Source organism: Python bivittatus, unplaced genomic scaffold (assembly GCF_059951505.1).
Source record: "Python bivittatus isolate LINGU-HERP-01145 unplaced genomic scaffold, Pbiv_v1 ctg000160_np1212, whole genome shotgun sequence".
Taxonomy (NCBI): domain Eukaryota; kingdom Metazoa; phylum Chordata; class Lepidosauria; order Squamata; family Pythonidae; genus Python; species Python bivittatus.
Window position 1 is genome coordinate 11010343 of NW_028277076.1, and position 20439 is coordinate 11030781.

The following is a 20439-nucleotide window of genomic DNA, read 5'->3' on the forward strand; positions in this document are numbered from 1 at the left end:
GCTGAATGACCGCCACTCACTCCTCTGCCATCAACCCCACCCTCTGGAAAAAGAGCTTGGCAGCCCCTCTTTTGCTCAGAACATTTGGCAACCAGCTCAGATGGAAGAACCAGCTGAGCCCTGCCTCTGGTCCCACTGCAGGAGGGGAGAAAGAAAGGGCTGCCCCTTTGCAACTGCAAAACACCCGTTCTGCTGGGCTGGAGTCGCCTGTCTCCCCAGCCTTCCTGGAGGAGAGACATCTGGGATAATCGTCTCACTTGCCTGATGGACGTCACTTTCGCCCAACCCAAAGGCAGCCTCTTCTTCCTGTTCCTCCTCTGTCCCTCCTGCTTCATCCCAGAGCCGCTTAAAGGATGCGGAAATCATAAAATCTTTGGCTGGGTTTTGCACCACAGGCTCATCCAGATGTGAGCAGCTGCAATCACATAACATGTTGGGCCTGCTTTGTGCCTTGGCACATTATGCAAACCAGCTCATTGAGGTAGCCTACGGTGCAAGGTATTGTGCAAACCCAGAAATTGGGAGAGTCCACTAACCAAGTGGAGCCTATAGTGCAAATCACACCATACTTTTGGAAGGAACCCAAAACTCATCAACCACCGGACAATGTAGGAAAACTATTGCTACAGCATCTCTGGATGTTGGCCGTTCAAGCCTCTGATTAATATCTGTGATGAAGGAGGAGGCTCCACCTCAAAAATGTGCAGGAAGACCATTTAAACCATCCATGAGAACGTGGCTGTCTGAAAAGCCCCCAGAGGAAGAACCCACAATCTCCATAGACAGACTGTTCTACTGAAGGACAGATATTGTCACCAGGAAGGACTTCCTCAGTGAGTGAAAGTTAGGGAGCTGCAACTAGTACCCGTTATTTCTGGACCTGGTTTTTGAGGCCGTTGAAAATAGTTCCTGACCTGTAGTTTCCCTTGATGTGCTTGAGCACAGCAAGCATGGCTCGCCCAATCTCTCTGTCCACAGTTTCCACCCCGAGCATAATTCTGTAGAGTCCATCAACTCTTCTGTCTAAGCCCCACGCCCTGGGTGCTGCGGTCTTCCTCTGGGGCTAATGGGGGCTGAGGACGTTGGCCCCAGAGGAAGACTGCAGCGTGGTGCAAAAAACAGGGAATTTTTTCAGCCATCCCTTCATTGTTTTCAACAAACCTAACGGACTTTACTTAGAAAAACCAGCAAGTAATTCTGGGTGTTTTGCAAAGTACACAGCCAGTCAGGCCAAGCCGTGTAGAATTAAACCTTAAACCTTCTAAACACTAAATCTTCTAAATTTACAATCCCACTTCACGTAGTAGAAAGCCCTTTTCCTCTATAAGTATGGCTATCTATTACATACACACGCACGCACGCACAAGTATATTTGGGTAACAACAGTGACATTTCACAAATTTGAATCAATACATTTTAACACCGTACAAAGCAATACATATCTTGAACTGAAGCCGCAGCTCCAGTAAGATGGCGCTGGCTGCGTGATGGCGGAGAAGGGCTCTCCTGGCCTTTGTCGAGGGTGGCGGCTGACCTGCTTGCACGGGCGCTGGTGGTGTCGTGGAGGATGGTGGCTGCCGGCTGGACTTTTGGTTTGATTCTTGGACATTTCTGGAGGTAATGAAAACGGCGGTTATGCAAGTTCGGCTGATGTGGTGGCTGACCAGGGGCCACAGCAGCATTTAGCAAGGTGCGGTTTGCTTTCTGGCTGCCGAAAATGCTGCATGCCCCCATCATTTTACTAACTACAAACGTCATGCTTTTTATTTAGTATTTTATTCAGTATATTTCAGTGGTGTCAGGTATGGGGAAATATGGTGGAGGCAGGGGGCGGGCCGCTCACGGGGAACGCGACCTCGACGTCTTGTACTGATTTCATGTTCCAGCCCGCTGAGCTCAACCCATTTACCTGGTCAGCAGGTCAGCAGAGGCCCAGGTCTCAGGCTGCTGCTCTTAAAGGCCGGATCAGTCTGTAATAAGGCGCCCCTTACTGCTGACTTGATTATCGTGGAGAAGGCTGATCTGGCATGTGTCACCGAGACACGGCTGGGCCAGAGGAAGGGGTTCCTCTCTGAGATGTGCCCGGCCGGTTTTCGAGTGTGGCACCAGGCTAGACTGCAGGGCAGGGGAGGTGGTGTGGCTGTTGTTATCTGAGAATCTCTGATGGATTCTCAGGGGCATCGCTCCACAAGTGCCTGGTCGGGAGACCCTCTTTCTTAGGCTGGGATCGAGGGACCAGATGGAATTGCTGTTGCTGTACCAGCCTCTCTGCTGTGTAGCGGCTTCCCTGCCTGAGCTCCTAGACCGCACCACAGGGTTGGCAGTGGAGTTCTCCAACTTATAGTTTTGGGGGACTTCAATCTGCCATCCCTGGGAGTGGGGTCAGAGGCAGCTTGGGAGTTCATGGAAACCATGACTTCCGTGGGCCTGTCACCCAGGGCCTGACTAGGAATAGCGGTCACACACCTGATTGGGTGTTCTTGTTGGAGCAGTGCCTGCGTGATTTAGAATTGGTGGATCTATCTTTGATCCCCTTGCCATGGTCAGATCACACCTTGGTGGCTATAAGCTTCTCTAGGACTGTGCCCCTCCACAGGGAGGCAGGACCTATTAGATCAGTCCTCCCACAGTGACTGATGGACCCTGATGGGTTTCAGAGGGAGCCGGGGGTTATAACTAAGGATCTGCTGCTGAGACCTTAGCTGCTGCCTGGAATATGAGGGTGACTGAGGCTTTCGACAGGATGTGCCTATGTGACTTCTCCTGACCTGTGGATCTTGTCGTGCCCTGTGGTATATGGAGGAATTGAGAGGGATGAAATGGATTTAGAGACGTCTAGACCGCTGCTGATGGAAGACAAAGAACAAACTTAACCAAACACGGGTAGGAGCTGCTATGAAAGCCTACCTCGTGGCAATTCATGCAGAGAAGCAGAAATACTTCTCTGCACTAATTGCATCTGCAGACAATTGCCCAGCGGCCCTCTTTAAGGTGACCCAATTCCTTCTGGGGAAGGAGGACTTGGAGGTCTACCTGCAGGGGCGCACTGAGGAATTTGCTGATTTTCTGGAAGATAAAATCACTCGGATTTGTTCCCAGTTGGATGTTGGTGTGGATGCCGGTCCAGTGGAGATGCCTGGGGTAGGTCCTTGCCCAGTTATCTGGGAACGGTTTGACCCTGTTGCTCCTGAGGAAGTGGACAGGGTCCTAGGGAATGTGAGCACAGCCACCTGTGTTTTAGACCCATGTCCCTTCTGGCTGGTGAAAGCCTCCAGGGAGGTGATGTGTGGGTGGATACTGGCAGCGGTTAATGCATCTCTGGAGGACGGGGTGTGCCCCAGCCTTTTAAAGATGCTATGATTTGCCCCCTTCTTAAGAAGCCATCACTAGATCCCACCCTGATGGACAATTTTCATCCTGTCCCAACCTTCCCTTTTGGGGGAAGGTTGTTGAGAAGGTGGTTGCGCTGCAGCTCCAGAGGATCCTGGATTAAATGGATTATTTGGACCCCTTTCAGTCGGGATTCAAGCTGGATATGGGACTGAAATGGCATTGGTAGCATTTTTTATTATCTCTGGTGGGAGTGGTATTGGGTAGCATGTCCATCCTTGCTCTACTTGACCAATCTGCAGCTTTCGATTGACCATGGTATCCTTCTGGACTGGCTTTGGGGGTTGGGAGGAGGGACACTGTGTTGTCCTGGTTCACTTCCTTCCTCCAAGGCCATTCTCAGTCGGTGTTGATTGGGGGCAAGAGGTCCAGCCCTTGGCCTCTGCTTTGTGGGGTTCAGTACTCTCCCCACTCCTTTTTAACATCTACATGAAACCACTGGGTGAGATCATCCCCACCACCATGGGATAAGGTATCATCAATACACAGATGACACCCAATTATACATCTCCATCCCGTGTGATTTGAGTGATGCTGTGACCACCCTTTCGCAGTGCCTGGAGACTGTTGGGGTCTGGATGGGCCATAACAGGCTTCTTTGGTTCTGGATGGGGTGGCACTGCCTCAGACAGACCCGGTGCATAATCTGGAGATCCTCCTGGACTCACGACTCCTGCTTGAGGAGCAGGTGGGAGTCATGGCCAGGAGGGCCTTTGTGCAACTGCAAATTGTGTGCCAGTTGCACCCTTTCCTGGAATGGGAAGCCCTTCTTACCCTAGTCACCTTCCATTGGGACTATTGTTTCATGTGGCTTATGAGCAGACCAAGAAGGACAGAACTGCAGCCTTTGAGTAGTAAACTGAGCTACAAATCTTGTTGCCATTTTTGCCCCATCTTGCCATGGAAAGTTCAAGCCATGTTGTGCAAGGGATAGGTCTCTTACTACAGAATTGTAAAATCATAGAGTTATGAACTTAGAAGGAACCCCAAGAATCTCCACCACCTCCCATTTGGACTGTTGTAACACACTCTACATGAGGCTGCCCTTGAGTATCCAGAAGCTTCAGTTGGTTCAAAATGTGGTGGCCCACACAGTTTTGTGCAAGCCTAGATTTGCACATGTGTCACCTCTTTTGTGGGACCTGCATTGGTTGCAGATTTGCTTCTGGGTCCAATTGAAGGTGCTGGTTATTACCTTGCCAGAAGCTCAGTTGGTTCAAAATGCTGCAGCCCACACAGTTTTGTGCAACCCTACATGGCTTGGGGCCAGGTTATTTGAAGGACCACCTCACCCCAGTTACATCTACCCGGCCCACCAGAGTGGGGAGGCTGGGTATATTGCGGGTTCCTTCAGTGGGGGAGGTACCTCTAGTGGGACCGAGAAGAAGGGCCTTCTCTGTTGGTGGCTCCCTCCCTATGGAATATCACTCCCCCAGAGATAAGACTGGCGCCCATCCTGATACTTTTCCTGAAGGCCCTGAAGACCTGGTTTTGTCAATGGGCCTGAGACCCCAGGCTGATACGGAGCCAATCAAATAGTTAATTTGGGTGTATCTGTTGCCGCTATGGGGGTGGGGAGTTTAATTGGTTTTTGTATTATGGATTTTAATTCTGTAAGCCACCTGGAGTCACCATGTCTGAGTTGGGTGGCCGTATACATTTGTTTAATAAATAAATAAATATTAATAAAATAAATAAATAAATATATTATCAGACCAAATCAATGCCCTGCAGGATGAAGGGCTCCTGATGGAAAGTTATGAACCCTTCTCCACCATGCTGGTCCAGCGCAGGTTGGTCTAGGGCTGAGAGAGAATGACTGGCCGAAAGCCTCCGGAGGGTAGATTCTCGGTCTACTTCCCCCTAGTCCAGCGCTTTAATGCCTTAACTACGACATAACACTGGCTCTTACAGATAAAGAGAGAAATGGATAGATATTTGTATCTATCATAATGGGCTGGTTGATTACTGGTTTCAGTACTTTATACAATCATATCATACAGAATTTGAAACTATGCTTAATATACATTGTACAAAAAGATATTCTTTAAAAACATTGTAAGGATCAGAAACTGGAAACACAAAGGATAAGATATAAGATAATTAGATTTCGAGGGAGAAATACCAGAAAGTGAATGGAAGGGTGTACGAAAAGCCCCATTCCTAGATCCTCTTCTAGAAGAAAGTTTAACTCTGGAGACCAAGGCCCATGAATTCCAAGGGCCATAAAAAGCAATAATCACCTGTTGATCCATCGGAAAAAAACCTCAAGTCCACAGTTGAATAATGCCTCTATCAGGATCAACTAAATCAACACAATCTAGTTTTCTGCATTTTTTTCAGATCTATAATGTCCTCGTCAAGCTGTGGTGGCCACTACAGTCTTCTTCTCCGATGCCTTTTCCCCCTCCATAGACTGAGGGATGGCAACTCTTGGTTTGGGGGGCAAGCCAGAGAGAGACAGGCGGGCCCGTTATACCCACAGTCCTTGAGGAAAATCTGTATTTCTCAGCGGGTCCTTTAGAGGCAACAGACAACGGAAGAGGTGCAGGAAACCAACAGATACAATAGGTGGCATTTTACATTTGGAAATGCTGAGAAGGGGAACAGATGATTGCATTCTGGGGTTACAGGGAAGGAAAGGATAATTATTTTCTGGATTGGATTTCCAGTTGAGCTGGAGAAGAATCTGGCACTCCTCACACCCAGGGTCCTCTTTTAGGAAGGCCTCCAGGCCCGTTAGAGCTGTTGGCTTTTAAGATACCAAAGTGAGAAAAAGAAACCCCCTTCTAAGTAACCTACAAATGAACAAGAAAAGTTAGAACGATGAGCTGTTTCTCCTGAAACTGTCCCGTTGGAGAAGGACAATTTCTCCTCTGCCGCCCTCTCCATCTGGCTGCCTTTCTAGAGGGGTTCATCCAATGTGCTACAGGCAACTGGAGTAGCTCCTGCTGCTGCCAGAGGACCCTCCCCATCCCCACTCCAGGGACGTGTTTCCACTGGCCTGTCCTCACAGGCGGACGGACAGACTCCCCGTGACGCCACAGAACCCGAGCAAGGGGTTTCTAGCCCGTCCACTTCCCTTGGAGGGAAGGAGCGAGATCCAAGAGAAGAAGAGGGATAAAGACCTGGCAAGCAGAGTGTGATGGAATGGAATTATGAAGGCCAGGCTCAGGGAGATAAGCATTTTCTTAGCTCACCGCAGGAGCGTGGGAACTACAAGAGGATGAGACTGGCACCTCCCTGAGGAATTCACACTGTTGTGGCTGGCTGACTTTGGGAGCTGGGGTTTCAGTCTGGGAAGATTCTTGCTAGAGGTTGTAGCTAATAAACATAGCTGGACTGAATTGGCATTGTCTCTTGGAGTTCCTTGGGCTAGGCCTGACACAGAGGGACTGCCTATCTCCAATTCTTTCTGCGCCCCCCCATCTGTTCCTGTACAGTGGGGCACGCTCCGGGTCCGCCTCCTGCCCCCTGGAGCAGCCTCCCCCCAGAGCTACAGACGGCGCCCTCTCTCTGGGGCTCCGAGAAGCCCTTCAGGCTGGCCAGGTCTCAGGCTTGGTTCACGCGGGGGCTTGGGGATTCCGCTGTTGGTACAGTTGGGCTGCCCAGGCAGCCGTGGGTTTTTAACTGTTTTTATTGTTTCTGTATTTTGTAAGCCGCCCAGAGTCTACTGGAGTGGGCAGCTATAAGTAAGAATAATAATAATAATAATAATAATAACAACAACAACTCAGGTCCTTGGGAAGGTGGACAAAAATGCCAAATCTGGCTGACTGCGACCATCATCATCATCATCAACCCTTCTCATGAAGTTGCATTTCATGCAGTTTGCACCACTAACTGCACGTGGCACTTGCACGTGCATCCACCCAGAGCTCCAGTCACATCTACAGTCTGACCTGCCATCAGGATGGCTTCCGCTCGTAGGGGTCCTGCAGTCCCGTCTGAGCAGATTCTTTTGCAGCTATTTTTGAAATTTCCAGTCCACGTGCCTAGCTGGCATTTAACACAAGACCGGGGAAATTCCAGCAGCAGCAAAGAGGAACGAGCGGGTCTCATCCGCAGTGAGCTTAATGGTATGGCAGCCTTTACCAGAAATGTCTGGCCTAGGGGGATGTCGTGCCATGAGACTGTGCTGCCAGGGGCCTCTGACCCAAATGGAACCAGCCCCCTGGCCATTGCGGGAGGGCATTCGGCGCCCTGGCCTGCTGGCGGGTTGGCTGGCAACTAGAAGGGGCAGCCTTCCCGGAGGACCTACTCCGGGACTGGGAATAATGCACACGAGAAACCGCACATTACCTTCGTCTCATTTTCTCATCGTAAATTCTTAGAGAAAATGTACCACTCGGGCAAAGAGGGACACGCCAGCACTTGGGGGTCTGCAGAAGCACAAACTTCTTTAAGGGGAAAGATCTTGCTGGAATGGAGGAGAACAGCCCCCCAAGATATTGATGTTCAATGATGGTTGGGAGGAAGAAATTAAATCAAGGCAGGAGAGGAAATGAAATGGTGTAGCCCGGAAGAGGGCGTGGCTGACAGTCTGGCACACAAAACAGGAACAGGAACAGGAACATTTCCCCCTGCAAGATTTTGGTGCAGCCCTAAGTGGGCCACACTTGGTGGGATGTTGGAAAGTGGTGGTTATGGGGTGGTGAGGAACCCCAGGGACTTCCCACAACACATCACATTTGGCCCTAAGGAGAAACCGCCAGCAACAAGGCTCCTGGATCTTTTCAGTACCACCAAATGTTGCCATCTCTGGATTTCTGAAGCTCATGAGTCTTGCGAAAAGGGGCAACGAAGAAGCATGTCCCTTTTCCAGAGACACTTAACATGATCCGTGTCTTGTCGACTGAGCTCTTGCCTCTCCCACTTCTGCACAGCAAAAGGGAGCAACTGCAAGGCATTCCTGCAAGCCGTGAAAAGCCTCTCCTATTGTCAAAGGGTACCACTGTCTCTCCCTTGCTCACATTTTTTCCCTGGAGAGGAGAGAAGCATGTGAGAAGCCATCAGAGCGCTTAAGGACTGCAGAAGCGTATGAGATGTCCGTCCTCGTGGCTCAGGTCTGGAAGCAGATGGGCCAGGGAGATGCCTGAAGAGAGGAATGCTGTTCCTGCAAAACCTCTCAGGAATTTCAAGGGAAATTAAAATTATTTGAATTTCTGAAATCTCTCAAGGGCACAGAGGACTGCCTGGATGAAATACCACTGGAGCTGCACTCCAGCTGGGCCAGAGAAGCACCACTTGATGAAACTCCACGGCAAGGACCCAGAAGCCCCCCGTCTTCCTAAGGACCATGTTTCCTAAGCAAACCGTGTTCTGCTCCCGAGCATTAAGCCCCAAAGGCAAAAAACGCCTTTTGGGGGTCTTGCCACACCCATTGCAGACATTGTAGAAAAGTCCTGCATTAGTCTTTAGTGGCAAAACATTGGGAAGAGTCCAGCAGCCTCTTTTCCGACTCACCCAGTTTATTCAAAGGCAGGAGCCTTTTCTATACATCTGACGAAGGGAGCTGTGGCTCCCCAAAGTTTATGCCTTTTCATAAATGGACCGTCAAGATCAGAACAGCTTTTTTCAGGCAATCGAATGCTTCTTTATAAGCGGGTGCTGCATGGTTTTTAACTTTAGAGATTTATGCACATTTATTAAAATGCACTATCTCTGTCAATACAGTAGAAACCAAATTATCTCAGCGTGTCTGACTGAAAAGAAGGGACATAGAATGCAATTCCCAGCTTCTCAGGAGCCATACAAGCCCTCTCCTAAGTGCCAACAGATGGGCTTCTGGAAGTGCAGGCCTCTCGCAAAGAGTCTCTCTCACCATCCTCAATATCTACTGAGCTGGGCGCGTGTTCAGACAATTGGATCCGAAACCCTAAACAATGCTTTGAGGCAACTGACAACCAATACAGGCCTTTGGGTTTAGGCATACTATATCATACCATCCTGGCTGCCATTCATTGCACCGACTATAACCTCTGGAGAGTGTTCAGGGATAGCCCCCAGTAGAACACATTGCTGTAGTCTAACTGAGGCATGCGTAAGTTTTGCCAGAGATTTTTTTTTCCAGAGCTGACCAGCTCAGGAATTATTTCAAGCACTGCATCAGACAAAGGCCAATGTTATTCTGCTGTCACCTGTAAGTCCAGAGATAGCTGGAAGGCAAGGAGTTTAGAGGGACGGCAATCACGTTCAGAATAGGCTGAACCCCAGTCCAGAGCCTGGTTTCTTCCTGACCAAAAATCTTGGTCTTGCCTGGTTTACTTTCAAATTGTTTAGCTTCACCCAGTCCATTCTCAAATTTAAGCAATGGGTGAAGGAATTGACAGCTTACTTGGGGGTAGAAGGCAAGAAGAGGTAGAACATGATGTCCTGCTGATGGTGTCTCACTCCAATGATCCAGATGACCTCTCCCAGCAGTCTCATGCAGAGATTGGACAATATATGCAACAGCGTGGGGTTCTGTGAAACCGCATAAGCTGGCTGTGTGCCAAAGAAGACCATCCCCTCTGCAAACGGTACCTCCCAAGGCCAAAAACTGCCAGGTGATCCAGAAGGACACCATGGCCAGTGGGCAACCTTGCCCAAAAGAATACCAGGGCCAATGATGCGAAGACCTGCCTTGCCTGAGCAGAGATGATGACCTCTGAAAAATCGAAAGGAAGAGCCACATTCAAGCAGCAGATGGCTGTGCACACAGCAGATGAGCAAATGTTTTGCTGATTTGAAGGAAAATCCCACACAACATATTTTAAGAGGAAGAAGCTAGATAATTAATCCTTACAGTAAGTGGTTCCTGGTACAGCAGACAAATTAATCAAAGTAGTGTCTTTTGCTCTTTCTCTCTCTCTCCCTCTTTCCTTTAGCAATTCAACAGTTTTTCAAGGCAGAGAAATAAAATGTTTGTGTGAAGTACTGTGTTCCTCAGTGGGGAGTCCTAAAGCAAGTGCATGCCACATTCTGGGAGCTACTGTGGGCTGGCATGCCACAGCCCCTCTTCTTCCTCTTCCCTGCTTCCTCCGTCTTTGGAGGGCCCTTGGGAGTAACCATGTGGCAGGCTCTGGAGCAGCTTTGCATCTGGGCTCCACAGCTGCTTTTAAGCAGGGCCCAGTCATGCCCGACACACATCTGGCCAGCCTTTCTCCTCGCAGCAGCAGCAGCAGCAGCAGCAGCAGCAGCAGCAGCAGAAGGTATCCATGGCTGTGAAGGCGTCCAGCCGGGCTCCGCAGGACCGCTGATCTCTCGAATGGGCAGGCGCTAGTGACTCCAGCCAGTGTGTGCTGCTCTTCCTGGAGCCCAGCAAGGCCTCCCACAAGAACTCCGCCCTCCACCCTCCGAGCAACGTGGCAGCCCCCCCCAACCCGTGCCTTTGCAAAATGTATATAATGTTCCTAAACTTTGGCTTGCAATCCTGGAGCAATATCACAATATTTTGCAATGTAAGAAGGCGGTGGTATGGAAAACAACAAAACCAAACATGATTTGTCCTCTTTTTTTCAGTTAATCGCTGTTTATCTCACTGAGCTGGATACTTGCCTTCATACAAAGTTTTAGAATAAGATTATTTAAAAGCCTGGCTTACCATCAATTGAAAAACTAATAAAAGCATGCATATAAACAAAATGTTAAAAGTGCATCGTGCAATTGATGAAATGAGCAACAGTGCATAAAGCCATTTCACCGGGCATTTGTTTCTGGGTTATAACAGGCAAATATAGCGGGTCTTCCGGAAATAAACGGGCAGCAGGACCACGTGCCTGTCCGCAAACCAGAACGCTAGATGACCCTCTGAAGCCCTCAGAATAAAGGGTGCCGGAGGAGTCCCTTCTGAACCACCTTCCAACAGTGTGAGCTCTGGGGATTCTCTGGTTTTGCTCCACGTTTCGCCCATCTTTCTTTGTCCCTTTCTTACTGCTTGGTGAGAGACCCAAGTGGAACTTTTCTACCATCTCCAAAGTCTTCATCCCATTTTCAGAGATTCTGTTATCTCTGCTTGCCAGCTTTGCCAAATTACCAAATGGGGTATTTTCACACAGATTCATCGATTTGCATAACCCATTAGGCTAAAATGAGACTGATTAAGGCAGTAGATGATCTGCCACATCATGCAGCATGTAAGTACAGGAATAGTGTTTTGTTTATCTGGGTTTAGTGTACTGTAAAAAGCCAGAGAAAGCCAGTCTGGTGCTGTGGTTACCAGGCTGGAAACTGGGAGATGTTCTAGTCCCACCTTAGGCACAAAGCCAGCTGGGTGACCTTGGCCAGTCACTCTCAGTCCTACGAAGGAGGCAATGGCAAACCACTTCCAAAAAACCTTGCCAAGTAAACTGCAGGGACTTGTCCGGGCAGCCTCCAAGAATCAGACATGACTGAACGGATTTAAAAAAAAAAAAAGCCAGAGATAAAATATCTAGTTTGAGGTCTTTGTTGGGCAAAGTCTTTGAAAGGTTTATCCAGTTTGTAAACACTTAGCAGGCAATTCACAGGAGTCACTGTGGGTTTGTTACAGACAAAATGTGTCACACTAATATTGTCTCCTTCTTTCATAGAGTTACTAGCCTTAGATAAAGTGTACCTTGCTCTCAGAAAAGACTTTGACAAAATACCCCATGAGATTCTCCTTCATAATGGTAAAATATGAACGAGATGATGCCACTGCTAGATAGCACTCCAGGTGGCTGAAGGAGAGTGCCCAGAGGGCGGCCGCTAAAAAGCAGGGCTCCCTTGAGGTGCATCGACAGGAGCACAGAGTCCAGGCCGTGAGAAAGATTGCTCCTCTGCCCTCTGCCCTGGTCAGAGCCCACTTTATCCTGGATCCAGTTCTGGGCAGCACCGTGAAAAAAGACATCGGCCACCTGGAACAGGTTCAGAGAAGTGCTACCAAGGGGAGATATCATGGCAGTCTTCGAATACTAGGTGGGTTGCCTCACAGAAGAAGTGGGGTTATTTCTATTGCTCCTCAGGGCAGGACCAGAACCAAGAGGTTAAATCTATGAGGAAGGAGGTTCAGGCTAGACGTCAAGGAAATCTTCCCAAATATACAAGTTGTCAGCCAATGGAACAGGCTACTGAAGACTTCTTTGCTTAAAAGAGGGGCTGGGTAGTTGGAAAGTCATCTGCTAGAAATGCTCTCGTAGATTCGGCATGAAGCAGGAGGCTGAATGAGATGACTATTCTTGCAGCAGGGTGATTTTTATTATCCTGTCTAGTTTTAGGGCTATTTTTCACACGCCTCGATGTCTGCTTTCTTTCTTTTTGCCATGTGCTCATGGTGCAGCCTTTGTCTCATGCCCCCAGCCCACAGCTGAGTCATCTTAAAATCATACTGAGTTCTTCTCATTTTTAAGCAATGTTTCTCCCTCTTCTTTCAACCCCCTTTTCTTTGCCATGGACACCATCTCGGATGCTTCGCCAGTGTTGTCACTCGTGTAGCAGGGATGGGATCTTTCCAGCAACTACTGGCCATGCTAAGCTCTTGTGGGCATGCCATTCCTGTCACTGGGCCCCGCCCCGAGCCAATGGGGCCGTTTTGGTCTGGGGTGTGGTGGAGACCGTACATCTGGCTTCTGCAGAGGCCTCTGCCTGTGTTGGCTGACCGACCCCTTCAAAGCATTTGTGGTTTCCTTATAAATATGGGTCTGGTGCTCTGCTGAAAGAGGGCTAGGTCTGCATTTGGAAAACATGACTCGTGCTTGGGGAAGGGCCACTCCTGTGCACTCAGGAGGCTGGAGAAGAGCCAGCTCAGTCCTACTAGCTGTGTCACAATAGGGCGCGTTGCAGGCCTTCCACTGCTTCTGCTAACAGCATGGCCACACTTTCTACTGTGTCTACTACATGGGGTTGGGGGGGCACCACCAACGTTCTCTCATCTGGCTTTGGCAGCATTAGGCGCTGCCAGCCCTGAGATCAGAAATGGGTTCCTTGGTGATTCAGTGCCAGTAACTTGCTGTACAAGTCCAGGATGGGGCACCATCCTTACTGAGGCTTCACCGCATCCCCTCCTCCATGCTTGTTAGCTGCCAGCCTAGCTCCTTCTGACGCGAGCCTCGTGCTCTTCTGGAGGAGCAAGGGCCTGCACCCGGGAATCTGGGGCTGCTGTTGGCACTGCTCGGCTCACCCCCGGCTGTCTCCTCTTTCTCCGGCTGCTATGAAACGGCCTTCCCCTCCAGGTCTCCTTCCGCCGTAAGCCCCCAGCGCACACCTTCGGAGGAACGCTGAGAGGGCAAGCCAGCCATCTCACAGGGGCAGATGCTGGGCAAGGCCCAGGTTTCCTGCTGCTCCTGGTGGCCTGAATGACAGGAGCTGAAGGGGATCATCGCCACCGCAGGGGCTCGCCCAGGGAACCCGCCTCAAGCCCTGTTTCCTCTCTGCAAGCAGCGTCTCTGGGAGGGGGTGACACTCTGTGGGGATGGGACAGAATGGGGAGGCAGGGAAAGGATGACACCAGTTTGGGACACCTGATATGTATGAACAAGGTTGTCTGCGTGCGGCCCTTGATTCTCCACCCAGCCCGGCAAGCAGGAAAGCACTTCTGGCCCACCGTTGCTCCTGCTTGGAAGTGGAGGGGCACTCGGCAGAGGCCCTAAAGGAAGGCAACTTGCGAGGTGTTCGCGCTTCGCCTGGGCTTCCTGTCCAGCTTCCCCTGCACCCCCTGCTGCCCCCGTGACCCCCAGCCCTCGGAGAGGCCTTCCGCTCCTCCATTCCTTCGAACCAACGGCCCCTTGCGGTAGCCAGCAACTCCGCCCTGAGCCCTCTCCTTCTTGCCCCAGGGACGGGGGTCAGCCAGATTTCAGCCCCAGGTACGGCGGGCTGCTGCCGCCGCCGCCACCGAGAGGCAGAGCCAGGCTCCCTGGGGCATGCGCAGAGCGTGTGCTGCGCTTGCTGGAAGCAGGTTGTGCTCGGCCTCAGCCGGAAGCGTTCCTGGGCTGCTGTGGCGGCTGGTGGGGACCGCATTCCTTATAAGCTTAAATAATAGTCCTTATAGTTATTATCCCTAATAACAAAAACCTCCAGGAATATCTCAGGCCATCGGGGTCTGAAGGACTGAATCACAAAATCTCGGTGCCCTCAAATTCATCCCGCGTCTTGTTCAGGCAGACCCAACCATCTGCAATCGCTGTTCCCAAGTTGTTTTAAACTGGGTAGAGCTAAGCGCTCCTGATGCCCTCTGATTACCTTGGCAATACAACAGCCCTCCTTTGCCCAGCAAGGGGGTCTCCTCTGCAGTGCCCCCCATGGAAAATCCAACAGCGTCCGCTGGGCTTGAGCTGCAGGGCTTCCCCCAGGAGGGTGTTTCCTCCTCAGCCGCATCTTCTACTGCCTTGCTACTCAGACTTTACTGCCTCCCAACGCTGCTGTGCGGTGGGTGGCACCATCTCCTCTTCGGTGCCAGCTCAGATAGACAGACAGGCAGCGCTAAATTTTGCATGGCAGCCTGTAGGATTGGAAAATAAAAATCTGCTTCAGTCCCCTGTTTGATATAGGGCAGATTCTCTCATTCTTAAAAAATTGTGTCTCCGGAATAAATCTGTTTTGTGATTCTTAGCTTCAGGTTGCTACACGCTACTTTATATGTTCTTGTGTAAGTGGGTGTGTGATTGGAGCACTGACAAAACACTGCCAGTTTTCTGTCTCTACAGCTTTCTCTCTTCACTGGGGGTGAAAAAGTTGGAAAAGCCTTGGTGCAGTGCCTGTGATGCTCATCTAACATACGGAAGGTTGTTGGCTTGAAACCCAGCAGAAACTTTTCTTTTCATTACAATTTTTCTTTCCGGGGTTACCTATTTATTCTGGCCTATTTGTTCCCCGGGGTAGCATCTTATTGCTTTTCCAGTCCCTTGAGGCACAAGGGTGTCACCCCAGCTCCTAAACAGACGAAAGCACCAGCTCTACAGGAGCTGGGGGTGAAATTAGCACTGTGTATTTCTAGATTTTTAAAATATTCCTAGTGTCCTACTTCATTTCATTTCATTTCATTTCATTTCATAATGGTCGGAATCTTTCTAATGTTCTTCATTGTTTAAAATTTGTATCTAATTTTGGTGCCTGACCACAATCATTCAACTATCTCAACTTTTAGTACGTTGGTATTTTTATTTGGTATGCGCTTGTGACCAAGTGCGGCGCGAGAACAATTGCTCTGGAAATCAAAATCAAAAGAGCCCGGCAGAAGCGTCCCAGGGGCAAATGCTCTGGGTGGCATAAAAAACCTGACTCTCTGAAAGAGGCTGAACCCAGACCGTCCCCTCTCGACAGATGCTGCATTATATCGCTTCCAGCTCCTGGAAAACGTGATTTCGGGGGGAGCGGGTGGAATCCAAATGCTTTGGCGTTTGCTTTACTGGTTTCTGTCCCTTCGCTGGCTCCTCCGTCTCTGCCTGGGCAACCGAAAGAGCTGGCCTTGGATCCAGGGGACCACAGAGCTGAAGGGGTGACCAACTTGGGGTCGGCCATCCTTCCTCAGTCCAGCCTCCTCACAAGGCTTTTGCTGTCATGAAAAAACAGGGAGATGCACTTGCGAGCTGCTTCGAGGTCTCAGAGGAAACCCGGGATGCAAATGCAGTGCAAAAAGAATGCATCAGTTCTGCTCTCTGATTTCGATGCCAGATGAAACACTCAGAGTTAATATACTTAAACCACTGGGAAAGATACTAGGAATCTATTTCGAACGGGCCAAATTAGGCTTGTAAATCCTCATTCCCTCACAGCCGTCTCTGTTTGGTTGCTTTGGAGAGAGCCTGCTTCATTAAATTGTCAAAACGGCCTTGGCCCGCCGCACGACCTCCTGGCAGTTGCCAGCTTGAACTATGAAAACCTAGCCCGCCCGGCCAGGGTGGGGACCCAGCCCAGCGTCCTGCGGGAGCAGGCGTCAGGTTCCCTTCGTCGGGACCCTCCCCGCCTGGCCCCAAAGGCCTGGGAGATGCCCACGCGGGAGGCTGCCCTCCTCAGCACTATCCCTTTATTTGGTCCCTCTGCGGACGGGATGAGCCAAGCCTTTGCTCTTTTGATCTCGTCTCCAACTTTTCTTCACGCCCAAGTTCATCCCATCCCATTCATTTATGAATTCTGATAGGCACGTGGCGTTTCCAGGATGCAGTTCCCCGGACACGCGTGTTGTTGCACACTCTCAAAAAAGTACACTGAAGAACAGCGTGGCCAAAGTCAGAGTCACCCAACTGTGGTGGAAAGAGGCGTCTCTGAGACTTCCAGGCAAGGGAACGTCCCATATTTCTCTCTCAGTCTCTCGCGCTTCCCTCTCTTTAAGGTATGGAAAGTAGGTAGAAGCCAGGCTTTCTCTTCATATCTCTGAATAAATCTAACCTTCGCTCCAAATACAATAGTAGCTGGGCTAACACATACTCTGCATGCAAGACAACTACTGTATATCAAGAGCGTTTTCTTTTAGTGGGGTCTTTTGCTATTAAATTATCCAATAGTCTTTCAGCACTCTGCTTATGCTCAAGAACACACCCTGCTCACGTGCAAGGAGCACAAGGGCTCCTGCTGACAGCAAATCTCCAACAGGCTACCGAGCTGCCGTTATAGTAGAAGTTTTTAATTTTTTTTATTTTAATAACAAGAAAAAAGAAAGAAAGCCAGAAAGGAACAAAACAGAAAGATGCATACATTAGCAAAAAAAAATTGCATAACAAGTGCTTAAAAAAATAAGTGGAAAAATACAACAGAAAAAATATAAAGTATGTTGTTACAACAGTAAACAGTTACAATTCTATATATATTTATCTAATGCAAATGTTATATGAGTATATGTATATTTATTTCTAATACAACTATATAACTATCATGCTTTTTGCTGAGCTACTGTGTTTGGTATAAATGAGCCCCACGCTTCATTATCCTTGTGCATACAAAGTCTAGTCTACAGGCAATTCGCTCACAGGTGGCGAGCGCAATCAGGTCTTCAATCCACTGAGCGAACACCTATCTTTCCAATGCTGCAATATCAGTCCTTTGGCCATAGTAAGGGCACGGAGAATCCATTTACGTTGCCGGTTGTCAAATTCCGTGTCCTAGGCATGCAGTTCAAAAGAACGTTATCCTCTGAAAATTTTAGCTTTTGTCGCACCATCACATTTATATAGTCCACTACTTTCTCCCAAAACTTGGTAAATATAAGACACTGTAGAAACATATGCTTTAAAGAGACATTGTCCTTATTATCTCTCCAACAGAATGCTGTGTTAGACAATCCTTTTCTGTACAAACATAATGGAGTCCAGTAAATTCTAAATATTATTTTTTGTTGTATAAGTCATAGTTTAAGGTCCATTGACACTCTTGCTATAAAAGTTAAGGCACTCTCCCATTGTCTAGGCAATATAGAAACCTCTAATTCTTTATTCCACTCATCCCTTAACATCTGCATATCAAATTGATTTATTGATAACAAATTCTATAAAAAGTAATAGTAGGTTTTTTAGTTTTAAAGGATTTAACAAGTTGTTCTAATATCTCAGGTGTCTCAGAAGCTGAAAATGCTGCTGGTCCAAACAGTGTTGTTAACAAATGTTGTAGCTGTAAATATTGCCATTGGGTTACATCTGGTAGATGATATTTTTCTCTTATATTAAAAATTCATCTTCATCTATCAATTAGTCCAAAGTCAATATCCCCGCTTACATCCAATTTTTCCATATCACCATCTTTTCCCCAATTTTTAAAGGTGAGTTTCCCCATAAAATAAATTTGGCATGGAAAAAAGGGTCAAATCTTTTTTAATTAGACATTACGTTCCATAGCTTTCTAACTGATGAAATGGTTTCCAGAGATATTAGAGTTTTAGTGTATTTTGATTCTAATACTGTCCATCCCACCAAAGGTGTTATTTATGTATATCTCAAAGTTGCCCAAATTGGAAAATTAACACCTCCAGATTTGGAAAACTGAATTCTCCTTCTTTAATTAATTGGTAATTGCATTTTCTGTAATGATATTCTGGGAATTGAAGAACCCCATAAATATTTTCTAAACAAATAATTTATTTTCTGAAAATATTTTCCAGATATTTGAACAGGAATTCCTCAGAATATAAATTAATCTGGGAATAATATTCATTTTGAGAGCATTCACCTTTCCACCATTATAGTAAAAGTTTAATTAATTTTAAGAATGTTTATATCTGTCCCCCCTCCACCCGTCCGCTACTGAGAGCTAAATGGATTATGTTGAAAAAAATCATGTTACTAAATGTAGTTATTTTAGGAAAACCATTCTACAATTTTGGTTAGCTTACTATTGCGGATTTAAGTCTTCTGTTATGAAATGCGAATGATGCATTTATGGCTTGCTGTGATAGCCACATGTTAAACTGTTTCCATTTCTGGGGAGCTGATTTGAATACAATTGGGGAAAAGTTGCAGATAAATAAAGTGGGGCCGAGGCCAGAGACAGAGGTGTCCACACATCAAGCCATCGCGGCAACGTCCTAGAGCAGCTGCAGAAGCAAAACAGAAATGGCTTCGGCTGCACCAGCCTTCAGACCAGGCTGGCAAGAGACATTAGGCTGATCTTCACTCCAGAGCTCCACATGCAGTCACGAGAGCCTTGGGCGCCTCTCTGCGATGCCAAGTATTTTTTCATTTCCCAGCAAGATGTTTCCATCCAGTAGCAGGATGCTTTGATCTCTACACTTGGCCTATCTGCACCTTTTTTCAATAACTCAACTATGGGACGATTCAGGATGCCAATGCAGCAAAGAATCTGCCCTGAATGTCACCCCAGTCATATGAGGTTAAAAGAGGCCCAGCTGCATTTCAGCACTTCAAGAAACAATTCCAACTTCAGGACCCAAATGTGGGAAAGTAGCCAGAGGGTTGGGCGAGTCCAGGACATGGAATCAGAATTTTAGTCCAGGAAGCACATGGAAAGACAAAGAGCAAAGCAGGTCAGGGCGCAAGGAGTCAAGCCAAAGGTCCTGCTAGCTGATCACAGGAGCTCTTCAGGTCTGGGTTACTCCCTAATGGAGCCCTTGACACATAGACTTCAAGCCTCTGCTCCCCACATAGGTGGCCTGCATCTCTCTCTGCTCAGAATGCAGATGTACTCATAAACAGAAATGACTCCAGTTCCTTCCAGGGGCTTCTCCAGAAGTTCGTATTTCTGCCTCCTCTCAGAACTTCTGCACCCCCCTCCCCGCCAACACTGTCATTCCTCTGGGCCTGAAGGCCCTTCCAAGGAACCCAGGTCAGAGGGATAAGCTCACAGTAGCCGAGCCTTCCCCACTAGATGGGTCTGCCCTTCAGTCAATGCATCTGTGGGCTTCCAAGTTTTCTCCTTGCTCCCCTCCTCCTCCTCTCAGGTCGAGTCTTCTGAGCTGACTTTAGAAACCACTTAAATAAAAGCTTCATGTACGACCTTAAGAACTATCGAATGTATTGTGGTAAACCCTACATCAAGTTCACGTAAGGTGCTAAGTCCTAAACCTAAGCTAACAAAACAGAATGGTTGTGGGTCACATAACATGCAAGAAATAAACCACATTATGACTTACCATGATGGTCTGGTTCATGCAAAATGCTGAGACAATAGACACGTTTCTCACATGTGCTGAACCTTAAATTACCTGGCTTCATTGTAGCCCAGTGCACCAAGTTGGCTCCTGAGCTTAATACTTGTTCATTCTACGTAACAGAGTTTACCAAGGACCGCAAAAACAACCACTCTAATGCCACCAGCATCAACCACCACTTTAGATTGTTGCAGGAAAAAAAAATGCTGAATAAATTTATGAAGGCAGAAAAAGGAGTGGTCAGATTAGCACCCACTGCAGCCAGTGAAGCTCGCAGGAGAGGCTCTGGAGGCACTTCAAGTGATTAGAAGAGCCTGACATCCCCCCCCCGAAAAACATCAGAGCCCCCATGACTCTGATTTTCTGACTTCCACGAGAACTTCCCCGTATCAGCCTTCGGTCGGCATTGCTCACTGCCTCTGTCCTGCGGGGTGTCCTCAGAGGAGTCAGGAAGCCTCAAGAGTCCTTTCCTTACCCTGCTTTTTGAAGATGAGGATGGGTGGCGTCTCAGAACAGAC